Below are 11,774 nucleotides of genomic sequence, written 5' to 3'. Positions count from 1 at the left end.
GCCGCTTCCCGTGCCGGGCACAGCGGGGCCGCGCTCCCAGCGCCGGGCGGGGGTCGAGGGGGCAGTGGCGTGGTGCGGTGCGGGACGCGGGGCTCGGGGCGGGAGGGCACTGGCATCACCCCTCGGGCTGGGGGCTCAGCAGTGGCAACCCCAGCCGTGCCTGGCCGAGCTTTGCGGGGAGAGCCGACTCTCCGCCGGGGGGGAGGGGGAGGAGGAGGAAGTCTCTCCGCCTGCTTCCTCCCTCCGCCCCGGCCCCAGCGGGCGGGCGCGCGCGCTCCGCCGTCCCGGTGTCTTTGCACGGCCGGGCGCCGGCTTCCCGCGGTACGACGGCGGCTCCTCTCCGCCGGCGGGGGAGGGGAAGCCGGACCTGGCCTCCTGGCGCTCAGCGCTCTGCCCGCCCCGCGCGCCTGCGGAGAGCTCGGAGCCGTCCGCGCCCGTCGGGCCGGCCCGGTGCGGCTCTAACGGGCTGCGGACAGTGCGGGCGGACGCGGGGCTGCGCGCTTAGCACGGTCACACGTGGGCGCCGGGGAGCGAGGCTGCTCCGAGCACGGGATGCCCGCAGGGTCCGGCGGGCGTGGGGCGTGGGGCTGCCCTCGTGAGCTCTGTGCGTGGGCCGCGGGTGTGGGACCGTTCTTCGCGCCAGGTACCCATAAACCCGTGGAGTTCCGTGTCGCGGAGAGGGCTATGCTATCCGCTGAGTGTCGTTCAGGGCAGTGCTTTGGCATGGCAGGGGATGAGGATGCAGCTAAGGGTTTCTTTTAAAGTGCAGGAACGTCTGTGTGTGTGTGTGTGTGCGCGCATTGGAGTAAATACCTGCTTTTTGCCAAGCTGCTTCTAATGGTTGTTGGCTTTCAGGAGAAGTAAAACAATGTGAAAATTGACATACACATAACCAGTGAGAAATCACTTACTTTGCAATATTCACTCTTTGAAGGGGGACCTGTGATGTCATCAGCGGAAGAACAATTGTGCGAGCTTCCAACAAGCAGAAAGAGCCCATTTTGTTACACCATGTCCTGCATCCCGCAGGAGGCAATGAGTGGAGGGGTGCACAGCTCGTGGTGCAGCCACAGCCCCATGCCACCCTTTGCTTCTCCCTGCATATCGTGGCTCAGGGCCACCTGGACTGCCTGGACTGCCCTTGCTGGTGGCTGTGCAGGTAACTGTGCTGCAGGAAAAGGTCTGAAAGCAGCATCTGTCATTCAGCTATAGCAGTTGGACCTTGCTGCTCCTCGCTTCCAGAAGTACAGAGCAGGCTTTAGATTTGTGAACAGTATTACATGAAGTCTCACTGTGGCTTGATGAGGAAATGCTAGAAGAGAAAATGTGCACAAAGTACCTAAGCCAGCCCCTAAATGCTCAGCGGCGATCCCACATGACCAACAGGCAGCCTGCACAACTGCGTGGCTTTGGTCAGGGCTCCAGTAATGACAGCAAATGCCCCTCATGTCACTGTGCCTTTGCAGCAGGAGTTCTGCTCCCTTGCATCAAGTAACACAGAAAGACTGTGGAGAAACAGAAGGAAACATTTTGTTTGTCATATATGTTGGTATGTGAAGTTGCTGGTATACTTGGCCCGTTTAATACTTTTAATGGGATTTCTATTCTGGAAGTGAGCAGCAAAGCAGAATGCAAATCCCAGTATCTTCCAATCATTTGTTGTTTGTTGTTGTTTTTTGTTTTTAATGTTTAAGATCTTTCTCTGGCAAGAGATTACAGGATGGATTTTAATTTTGTGTCAGACTGGTGGTTTTGTTTAACTTTTTTTTCAAGAATAAAAGATGTCCAAACCTCTCAGTACATTTTGAATTACTCTTTGCATCTTCAATAGTTCTTTGTCCTCCATTTCCCTCCCTTTCCAGTTTCTGTCACTTGATGTAGTGGAACAGCTTTGAGAAGCTTTGAAGAGGTCAAGTTTAAGAGTTGAATTCTTTTTCTTCTCTCCCAATCAGGTTTCTGAAGTTCAGGAAAGTTTGTAACCTCTGACAGCAAGCATTTTAAACAGTCTTCAGTCTTAACCTTTCCTTTCCATGGGTTCTGCTGGGAATCAGAGAAAAAAACAATAAGATGAAATCCCATCAGAGCTACAACATTTTTCAGCTTTGAAATAGAGGCATATTTAACAAATATGAAGCAAACTAGTATTAAATTTGAAGGAAAGTGGAAAAAAAATATGTAGAATGTCTTTCCCTTGAGAGTTTCTCAGTACTATGCTTCATTATCAAAGCTTTTCTTTTTTTCCCCCCAAATATTTTTTGATTCAATTGTTTTTAAATTTCAAATTAAAATATTAACCAGCTTGATTGAACACAGGGCAAGACCGGTAGCATGAAGCATTTCAAGTGAATTTTTCAATTCAGGTTTGGAAACGTTGTTTTACTGTGCTCAGCTTCTCCAGGGACAAAAAAACCAAAACTTTCTGGTCTGTAAAACCCTGGCTTTCACCTAGACGCAAGGTGTTGCGGAAGGCTGACTGCAGCCCAGCACTCTGTGGTGAGCAGACAAGGAATTAAAGGGCTCACCAGAGGGGATCCCTCCTGCTGCGGTTCTGTTTGGGTTCCCTTACACTCTGCAGCGGGCAGGGTGCTTGATCTGCAGCTAAGTGATCAACATTTTACTCCATATATTTATTTTAAACCTGGCAACACCTCTCGGTCTCGGTGAGTTTCCTTCATTTGAAGACAAATACAGATCTAAGTAAATAATGACAAATGTTTGGATATGCCCAGCCTACATGGCTTTTATTTGGGATTAGGAAAAAATAAAAGAGCAAAACAAAGCCAAGAAAGAACACAGGTAATGTCTCTCCCAGAGTGAGCATAGGCCCTGTGTTCTGCACAGATTGTACCTCTGTCTTGGCAGAAAAAAAGGTAGGTAAGGAAAGTTTAGGAGCATGAATGCATCTACATTAAGAAAAAACTAATGCTTTCCTCCAATGAGATGGGTTGACAACATGTAGCACAAATCACCCTCTTTTCTGTGTTAAAGATCTGATGGGGAGACTTCAAGAGCTTAATTCTGCACTGAAATGTTAATTCTGACCTCATCAGAAGCCAGATTTCTTAATTTGTGGATGTTGTATTTTAAAATATCCACTGAAGGCACCATAGCTGCCAGACTCACACATCACATGTTGGGTGCATTTGAAGAAGACAGTGTCAGGGTCTTTCTAATTCCTGGCTTTGCATGCCTTCCCAACAATGCTTACAGAGCATTCAGAGCTAAGAGACTGAGACGGGGACAACTTCCTGCTATACTTTCACTTCCATCATAATCCAGTGTCTCATACTTTTCACAGCCTCTGAACAGGATCTGGGGACACAGGAATCACTTCAGCCCCTAATGTTTTCTTAATTAAGACTTTTCACACCCATATCTGCCATTTTTTATAGAATCAAATCATTTGAGTTGGAAGGGACCCTTAAAGGCCATCTAGTCTAACTGCCCTGCAATGAACAGGGACATCTACTGCTGGATCAGGTGCTCAGAGCCCCTCCAGCCTGAACTCAAATGTCTCCAGGGACAGGGCATCCACCACCTCTCTGGGCAACCTGTGCCAATGCCTCATCACTCTTATTGTAAAAAAACTTCTTCCTTATATCCAATCTAAATCTCCCCTCTTTTAGTTGGAGATTATTTCCCCATATCCTATCATAAGTGACCCTGATAAAGATTCTGTCCCCTCTTTCTTAAAAGAACTCCATCAGGTCTCCCCGGAGTCTTCTCCAGGCTTAGCAGCCCCAGTTCTCTCAGCCTGTCCTCATAGGAGAGATGTTTCATCCCTGTGATCATTTCTGTTGCCCTCTTCTGGATATGCTCCAACAGGTCTATGTCTCTTCTGCACTGAGGACTCCACATCTGGATGCAGTACTCCAGGTGAGGTCTCACCAATACAGAGCAGAGGGACAGGATCACCTCCCTCTCGCAGCTGATCACACTTCTTTTGAATCATCCCAGGATACACTTGGCTTTCTGGGCTGCGAGGGCACATTGCTGGCTCATATCCAGCTGCCATCCATCAGTACCCTCAGCTCCTTTTCAGAAGGGCTGTGCTTCATCCTTACATTCCCCAGCATGTACTGATGGTGGGGGTTTGCCACGACTCATGTGCAGACCTTACACTTGGGTTGGTTGAACCTCATGAGGTACTCCTGAATCCACTGCTTGAGCCTGTCTGTGTCTCTCTGGATGACATCCCATCCCTTGGGCATGTTGACCACACCGCACAGATTGATGTCATCCACAAACTTGCTGAGGGTGCACTCGATCCCACTGCTGATGTCATTGATGAAGATGTTAAGGATCACTGGTCCCAGTACTGACCCCGGGGGGACGCCACTTGTCAGTGATCTCCATCCAGACACTGAGCTGTTGACCACCACTTCTCTGGGTATGTTCATATAACCAGATCCTTATCCACCAAATGGGCCAACTGTCAAATCTATGTCATTTCAATTTGGAGAGAAAGGTGTTATGGGGACTGTGTCAAAGGCCTTATCTTCATTGCTTATGTTATCCCCAATTTTGTGCTGGAGCACAAACTACTGTCTCCATGAATTGACCTCCTATTTTATCAACTATCCAGCTGTAAACTGTGGAAAAAAACTACTGCCTGCTGGTTTCCTGGAGAGAAAGCCTTTCCCTTTGTCTCTAAGAGGCATTATGCCTGAACTCCTGTTGTGACTTTGTACTGTAAACAAGATTTGAGACAAATCACCCCATGATCCACTCCAGTGCAGTGGACATGCCAATAGTCAGGCACACAGATTCCCCGTTAAAGGAAATGGAGTGGCATCACAGACTGGGAAAGGCATCCAGAATGCTAAGCACACACATGAAGAGTGATGACAATAGCAGAAAGGAAGGGCGGTAGCATTTTGAGCGGAAACCTTCCACAGGCAGCACCACGCACCCTGTGATCTCAGCCCCTTCCAGGGGGGCTGTACTATCACAAAGATGGCCCCAGCACTGAATTCCAGGGTGTCTCTGTTTCTCTCTCTGAAGGCAAAGATACTGCCTTTAGTTCTGCTTATTGTCCTTCCTTCTGCTCTGCCCTTGTGCTTACACAGGACAGTCACCACACTATGGTAGCACTCATCAAATATATAAATCCATAAGGTATGCCACTTCTTAGGTTGTTCTTTTCAAGACAAACAAGCATGAAAGTGTTCACTTCCTTTGGATTAAACACAGAGATTCTGTGCTCCATTCATCAATCCTGTACTGTAGCTGAAAATTAAGTATCTTCTTTAAGGTACAGTGGCCAAAATCCTCTTTTTTTTTTATTACATCTCTTCCTTTTCCAACTGCAACTTCTGCTCAGTCCTCCACTTGCTCCCTGTAATTTTTCAGAGCTCTACTTTTACTCTTAAATAACTTCAGCAACGTAATACTTAAGTATGTAAGTATAGTCAAGTAACTTCTAAAGAAGTTCCCTGATGTTTTGACTTGCTAACAATGACTCTTTTCACTACCACACAAAGTAAATGTACAGTAGATGTGGATGTATGGAAGAGGGAGGGCACTTCTGCTTCTCCCCAGGAGGTTCTTTTCTGCTGCAGCTGCCAACCTGTGGTTATTTGGTCTCAGCATAGCAATTGTGCTTTCCAGGGAACAGCCTTTCTTCAGCCCTCACACAGGCCTGGAAAATTTAGGGAGGCTTTGCTGGAAAAAACATCTTTTTTTCTGAGAAGGCTCCTTATTTTAGCCGAAACACTGATTTAAACAAGTCCATTTATTTCTGTTTATTTCCAAGTATCCTGCTTGGAGCATGGAAACATGGGAACATTTTTCTTTTTTCTTTTTTTTTTTTTTTCATCAAAAATGGGAACCCGTCCTGCAAATTGGAGTTGGGGAGAAGGTGTTTACAGTGATGCAACTTGGCCTCTTTAAAAACAAAAAACAAACAGCAAAAAAAACGTACTTTTGAACATCTTATGCTCACTAATGGCAAGCCACAACCACCTGATCTAGCTAGGCAGCAGAGCAGTCAGGCTGTCCTGGACTGAATTTGATGCTTCCACCACACTTTAAACAACAACATGCACAAAGGAAATGTAGAGATGAGGAGCATGCAAATGAAAAAGGGTTATGCAAGCTGAGCATAACACTGTAGTCCTGTAGGATAGCTCTGTGAAATATTGCAAACTGGCTCCTTAGGGTTGCACAAGAATACTTCCCCAGTCCATGCCCCATCTGGCTTCCGAGCAGCTCAGGTTTTCAGATGCCTGGCAACTGTTGATGGGTAAGTTCATCACCAAAGTATGAGGTAGGATGTCTTCATTCTGGTGATTCCACTGCTTCATTTAAGACTATGGAAATGCTCAGAGACATGCAGGCAACTGATGAGGAAGGTGTGATATTCTCTCACTCTCTTCTGGTGGACTGTATCCAGGAAGCAGGGTTTAGCAGTTGTTTCACAAATCAGAATGAATTTCACAAGGATTCAGTTTCCACATCATCATTCTACAGATCTCTCTACCAAGTACTAGCATTTCCTGCTGTGATGCAGCTTTTGATCTAGCAGTCCAGTGAACATGAGTTCAGTGACCAGTTATTTTTTTGAGGCTTGTTCTTTGGTGTACTTCAGACCATTGGCACTTCTGAAAGCAGACTTTGTATCTGGCTCTGGAAATTCAGTGTGTCCTAAAAGCACTGAGGGCCCCTTTAGTGAATCTGTAAAGCACTGAAGGCTAGATGCACAGCGGTTAAAATTCCATTTGCTTTAAGAGGGAATTATATTGGGAATCACTTCCACACATGGATTTGAAGTACACTGTACTGTTTGAGGGCTGGGAGTGAAGAGTTTAACAAGGTATTTTTTTTCAAAATAGAGAGGCATGTCAAAGCTGAACATTAAAAAAAGACAGCTATGTCATTTTGTTGGGCATGAAAATCAAGTAGTTATTTCAAGTCAAAATGTGATGCCACGTTTTCATGTATGGTGACTTCATAGATCAAATCATAGAGTCACAGAACCATCTAGATTGGAAAAAACCTTCAAGATCACCAAATCCAACCATCAATCTGACCAAGTCCCATCACTAAGCCCTTAATGCCAGACTCACATGTCTCTTATATACCTCAAGGAATGGGAACACCACCAACTTCATTCACCTCTGTGAAGAAATTCTTCTTAATGTCCAATCTTGACAATTTTCCAGTCATCTTCCTCAGGCCTGTACTGCTACAGGGAGTTATTGTGACCCAAGTCCAAGACTTGGCACTTGGCTTTGTTGAATGTCATGTAACAGCACTCAGCCCATTGATCTAGCCTACCTAGATCCTTCTGCAAAGCCTCTCTACTCTTGAACGGATTGATATTCCTTCCTAGTTTGACATCATCTCTAAACTTACCAAGGATCCACTCAATTTCTTCATCTAGAGTATTGATACAAATATTAAAACCAGACCTCTGCAAAGATCTCTGAGAAACATCACTGGTGACTCTCCACCAATTGAACTAAACATTTTTCGCTATGACTCTTTGATTCCAGTCATCCAACCAGTTCTTCACCCAGTGAGAGATACAATGGTCCAAGCCGTGAGCAGCCAATTTCTACAGGAGAATTCAGTGGAAAATGTGATCTTCAAGCACTACAGAAAATGTTCAAACTGTTCCAGTTAATGGAGGAAGAAACATTTAGGCCTACATGCAGAGAAGATCCTGGTTGCTACAGGCCTGTCAGTCTCCGGTCAGTGCCTGGTAAAGTTATGGAGGAGGTTATTCTGGAAGTTAACTGAAAAACACTTGAAAGACAATACAGTCATTGGTCACAGCCAGCATTTGTTCATGAAGGTAAAGTTCTGTTTAACAAACTTACTCTCCTTTTATGACAAGTTGACCGAGGGATGTAAAGCAAAGATTTTGGTATTGTTTTTCACAGTATTCTTCTGAATAAAATAAGCAGCATACAGCTAGACAGAAACATAGTGTGATGGGTGGTCCGGTGGCTGGTCACTGGTGGGGTTCCCAAGGGCTCCCTTTTAGTTCCAGTTCTCTTTAATGTTTTCATCAATTACTTGGGTACAAGTCTTAAATACATACTAAGTTTGTAGATGACAGCTATATTGGGAGGAGCTGTTTGTTCCCTCAAGTGTAGAGAGGCTTGCATGGCAGGTTCAAGTTGGGTATTAGGAAGAGGTTCTTCTCCAGAGTGTGGTCAGGCACTTCCCTGGTCAGTGGTCATAGCACTTTACTGCTGGAGTTCCAGAAGTGTTTGCTCTCAGACATGGGGTTTGATCGTGTTTGGAGCCAGGAGTTTGACTTGGTGATCCTTGTGGGTCCCTTCCAACACAGGATATTCTATGATTCTATGAAAATGTCCCATTCACATAACCTCTTGTATCTTCACATAACATTAACCTTCTGAGTTGCACTGCTAAATATCTCTTGAAGGGAGAAAGTGAAAATGATGTCAGAAAATGACACAGAAGAATGTGAAATTTGCATGTAAGAGCAACAGAAAAGCCCTACTGCTGCAGTTCACTTACATTTGTTAATTAAATATATTAATTAATAATGAAATGTTTAGCAGAAATGTAGTAACACTTTGCACTTTTCTGTTTGTCTCAAAACATCAAAGCTGCTTTAGAAGAATGTCTTACAACTCCACTTGTGAGACAGCGACAGACCCATTCTGGGGTAATTTCAGCTTTTGACTTAGGTGAAATTTGGAGGTGGCTCTCTCAGCTAATAGAAGTCAAGACAGTAGTTCAGAGTATTTCATGAATGCCAAGGTCTGCTTCAATTGCGCTCTTTTCCCAGTAGAAATGAAACAGAGTAGTGGCTACCTAACATCTTATGGTGAGGATTTTGCCCATCCTGTCATTTGGTCCTGGAGCAGCAGTTTCTCTCCTGGAATGAAAATACTGCATAGAATTGAATAGATTTTTAAGTTTGGAAGGGATCTACAGAGATCATCAAGTCCAGCTGCTTCAGGACTAACTGAGTATTAAAGCATATTTGTAAAGAGATTATCAAAATGCCTCTTGAACTGGCACAGGACATCCTGGCTATGAAGCCTCTTTCATAAATTTCTTCTATTGCCCATTCTGACCCGAACCTGGCACTGCTCTCATTCCCATTCTGCCATTGGTTCCCAGGAGCAGAGCCCAGAACCCCCTTCTCCTACCCTCTCATGGAGCTGCCAGGAGCAGCAAGGTCACCTCTTGGCCTCCTTTTCTCCAAGGCTGCACAGCCCAATGCCCTAAGCCTCTCCTCACAGCATGCGCCATCAGCCTGTCACCAGCTTTGCTGCCCTCTTTTGGACATTTTCAAGGACCTACATAGCCTTTTTATATTGGGGAGACCAGAAATGTATGCAGTATTTGAGATAAGGCCACATCAACACTAAGTACAGTTGGAGAATCACCTCTTTGGATTGGATGTATGCAATACTGTGTAACACTTTGGAGAGAGCACTTCTAGGGACTGAAGAAGATAGAAATACTTGTTGGCGCAGCAGCAGAAATCCAGAGACCAGGGCAGAGATCTGGTGTATGCAGTAGTCAGAAACTACATAGGAAGATGTCATCTTGGTAAAAACACTGGCAGAGGAAAAGTAGAGGAGGTCCTGAGGAGAGAAAAATGAGCAGAAGAAACAACTTAATTAAATATTATATTGCCAGCCCAATGAGCTGCTGGGGCTAGAGGAACTTGTCATTGTATATTGCCAGCTCAGCAAATTGTTGATCCTGACAGGGCCCTCAGGCTACTGCTGTGTTTTATGAATGCAGTGCAATGATCATCATAATTATCTGAAGAAAAGAGAAAATGTGGATATGATAGATAGGGAGAAGCAAAGTTCTGCATTACTGCAATCTCAGAATGCATCAAGGGAATTTCCAAAAAGCAACACAGTCTAGGTGGGAGATATAAGATGGGTCAGGGAGTCATTGCATTAGAACTTTACAGATGACTCAGGAAAACCTATAAAAGAACAGAAGAATTAACAACATTTTCTCCTTAAAAATAGTATCAAAGTTACTGACATGACTGGAAGAGTGAGAGTACCATAAGCAGGTGAGGAAGAGAGATGTAGAAGGGTCTGAAGGTGAATCTCTGGCTCCATGAGATTTGCAGATCATTTAAATGGATAAGAAATCTGATGGTGAATTTTCTCTCCTGGTGACGTTCAATTTGAATTAATCATTCAAATCGAGACAAAAAACAGAGAGTTTAAAAGAAAGGAAAAGAAAACAGAAGTGAGAGGTTTGGATTTAGCTACATGCTAGTCTTCAGTAACACCAGCAAGGACTATCATGATAGGATCATCAGAAATAAAACCAGGAAAGGAGGGATCAGTGGTAGGATACTGAGCAGAGCCATAGAGAATTGCAGGATTGTCTCCAGAACTCAGAAAAATCAAGTGGAGAGATGTTTATGATACTGTGGAGAGATACCACATCAAGTTGAAAGCATTATCTTCTGAGAGTGGGAGGAGACAACGGGAGACATCAATAAATACTGTTATAGATGGAGGAGAACTTGCACAATGGAGAAGTGTTGCTATCGCCTCCCGCAGCTGTCCATCCTCCCGACCCGAGGCTGTCTGTGCTTGCTCGGATGGAGTCTCTCAGTCACCGATGTGGTGGAAGCAGATCTCTATTCCCCCGAACGCTCCCGGTATTATACCCGTACACCTGACCGCATCCGCGACATGCGCTGGTTTCGTAACTTCTGTCCAATCACAGCCTCGATCACGCACTGTGCACGAGGCTCCGCATCCAATCACAGTCTCGGTCACGCACCGTGCACGAGGCTCTGTGTCATGGGCTGCCCGCACTCCTTCTGGTCGGTTCTTCTGTCTTCTAAATCCTTCTTTGACTTTCCCAGCTTTCGGAGCTTCCGGGTTCATTCAGTCACATGCGCAGGCACAATAGCTATTCTTGCGTAGTGGCATTGAGTACTAATGAGTGGCTATTGCTTTATAAGCAGCCGTTGAGACCCACAGAGAAGAATAAAAAATGTTTGATGTTCTTGACTCTGTAAATTCCATGGAGCCTTCGTGCTTTATATCAAACAGGGGCTGTCCTGAGAGCCAGTGCATTGTAATACAGAATCACAGAATTGCAGGGGGTTGGAAGGGACGTCTGGACATCATCTAGTCTGCTCCCCTGCTAAAGCAGGTTCCCTACAGTAGATTACAGTTTTGACCTGCTGCATCTGTGACCTGAGCCAGCTCACCCCTCCTCAGGCAACCTGGTGTGCTCTGGCTCAGAGGGTCTCACCATACTGATGCCACACTTACTGCCGATGCCCTCTTGGCATAATTTGCTGCAGTCCAGAATTCCTGGGCTCAGGTGATTGCAAACTGATAGGTTCAGCCTCCTGCATAGCTAGGACTACAGATGTGTGCCACCATGCCCCTCAATATAGAGTGAGACATGTCTAAATAACAAGTGCATAGGAGGCTGAAAGGAGAAGATGAAGGAGTGCTGGAGACAGGAGAGAGAAGAAACAATGGAAATCTGGAAATCTGATGGCTGTGCTGGTAACACCATAGGTGAAAACAGAGAAGGTGATACTTTGAAAGGACTTGAAAGGAACAAGGTGGAGAGCAACACAGAAATGACAAAATGATGAATGCTAGTTATGATATCAATAGACTTAATTGCATTCACATTTTTTGCTCTTTTGCTGCAAAAAGCATGGCATTAAATAGAAAAAAAAAAAAAAAAACAACAATGAATTTTGAAGGGAGTTCAATGCTTTGTGCCAAAAGTGATTTATGTTATGAATGTGCATCCAGTATGTATGGCACTAAGGGAAA

General features: G+C 45.2%; 2 long non-coding RNA genes across 2 annotated transcripts; one reads left to right on the top strand and one right to left on the bottom strand.

Moving 5' to 3' along the window:
- Positions 328-1,797, top strand: LOC110390075. The gene is made up of 2 exons (XR_002433516.1): positions 328-643; positions 935-1,797. It is a non-coding gene; the product is annotated as an uncharacterized LOC110390075 (long non-coding RNA).
- LOC110390076 lies at positions 1,656-11,201 on the bottom strand. The gene is made up of 2 exons (XR_002433517.1): positions 9,375-11,201; positions 1,656-2,040 (listed from the first exon to the last, which is right to left on the bottom strand). It is a non-coding gene; the product is annotated as an uncharacterized LOC110390076 (long non-coding RNA).

The sequence above is a fragment of the Numida meleagris genome, chromosome Z, assembly GCF_002078875.1.
Source record: "Numida meleagris isolate 19003 breed g44 Domestic line chromosome Z, NumMel1.0, whole genome shotgun sequence".
Taxonomy (NCBI): domain Eukaryota; kingdom Metazoa; phylum Chordata; class Aves; order Galliformes; family Numididae; genus Numida; species Numida meleagris.
Note: the sequence above shows the minus strand (reverse complement) of the source record. Positions and strands in the feature narration are given on the sequence as shown.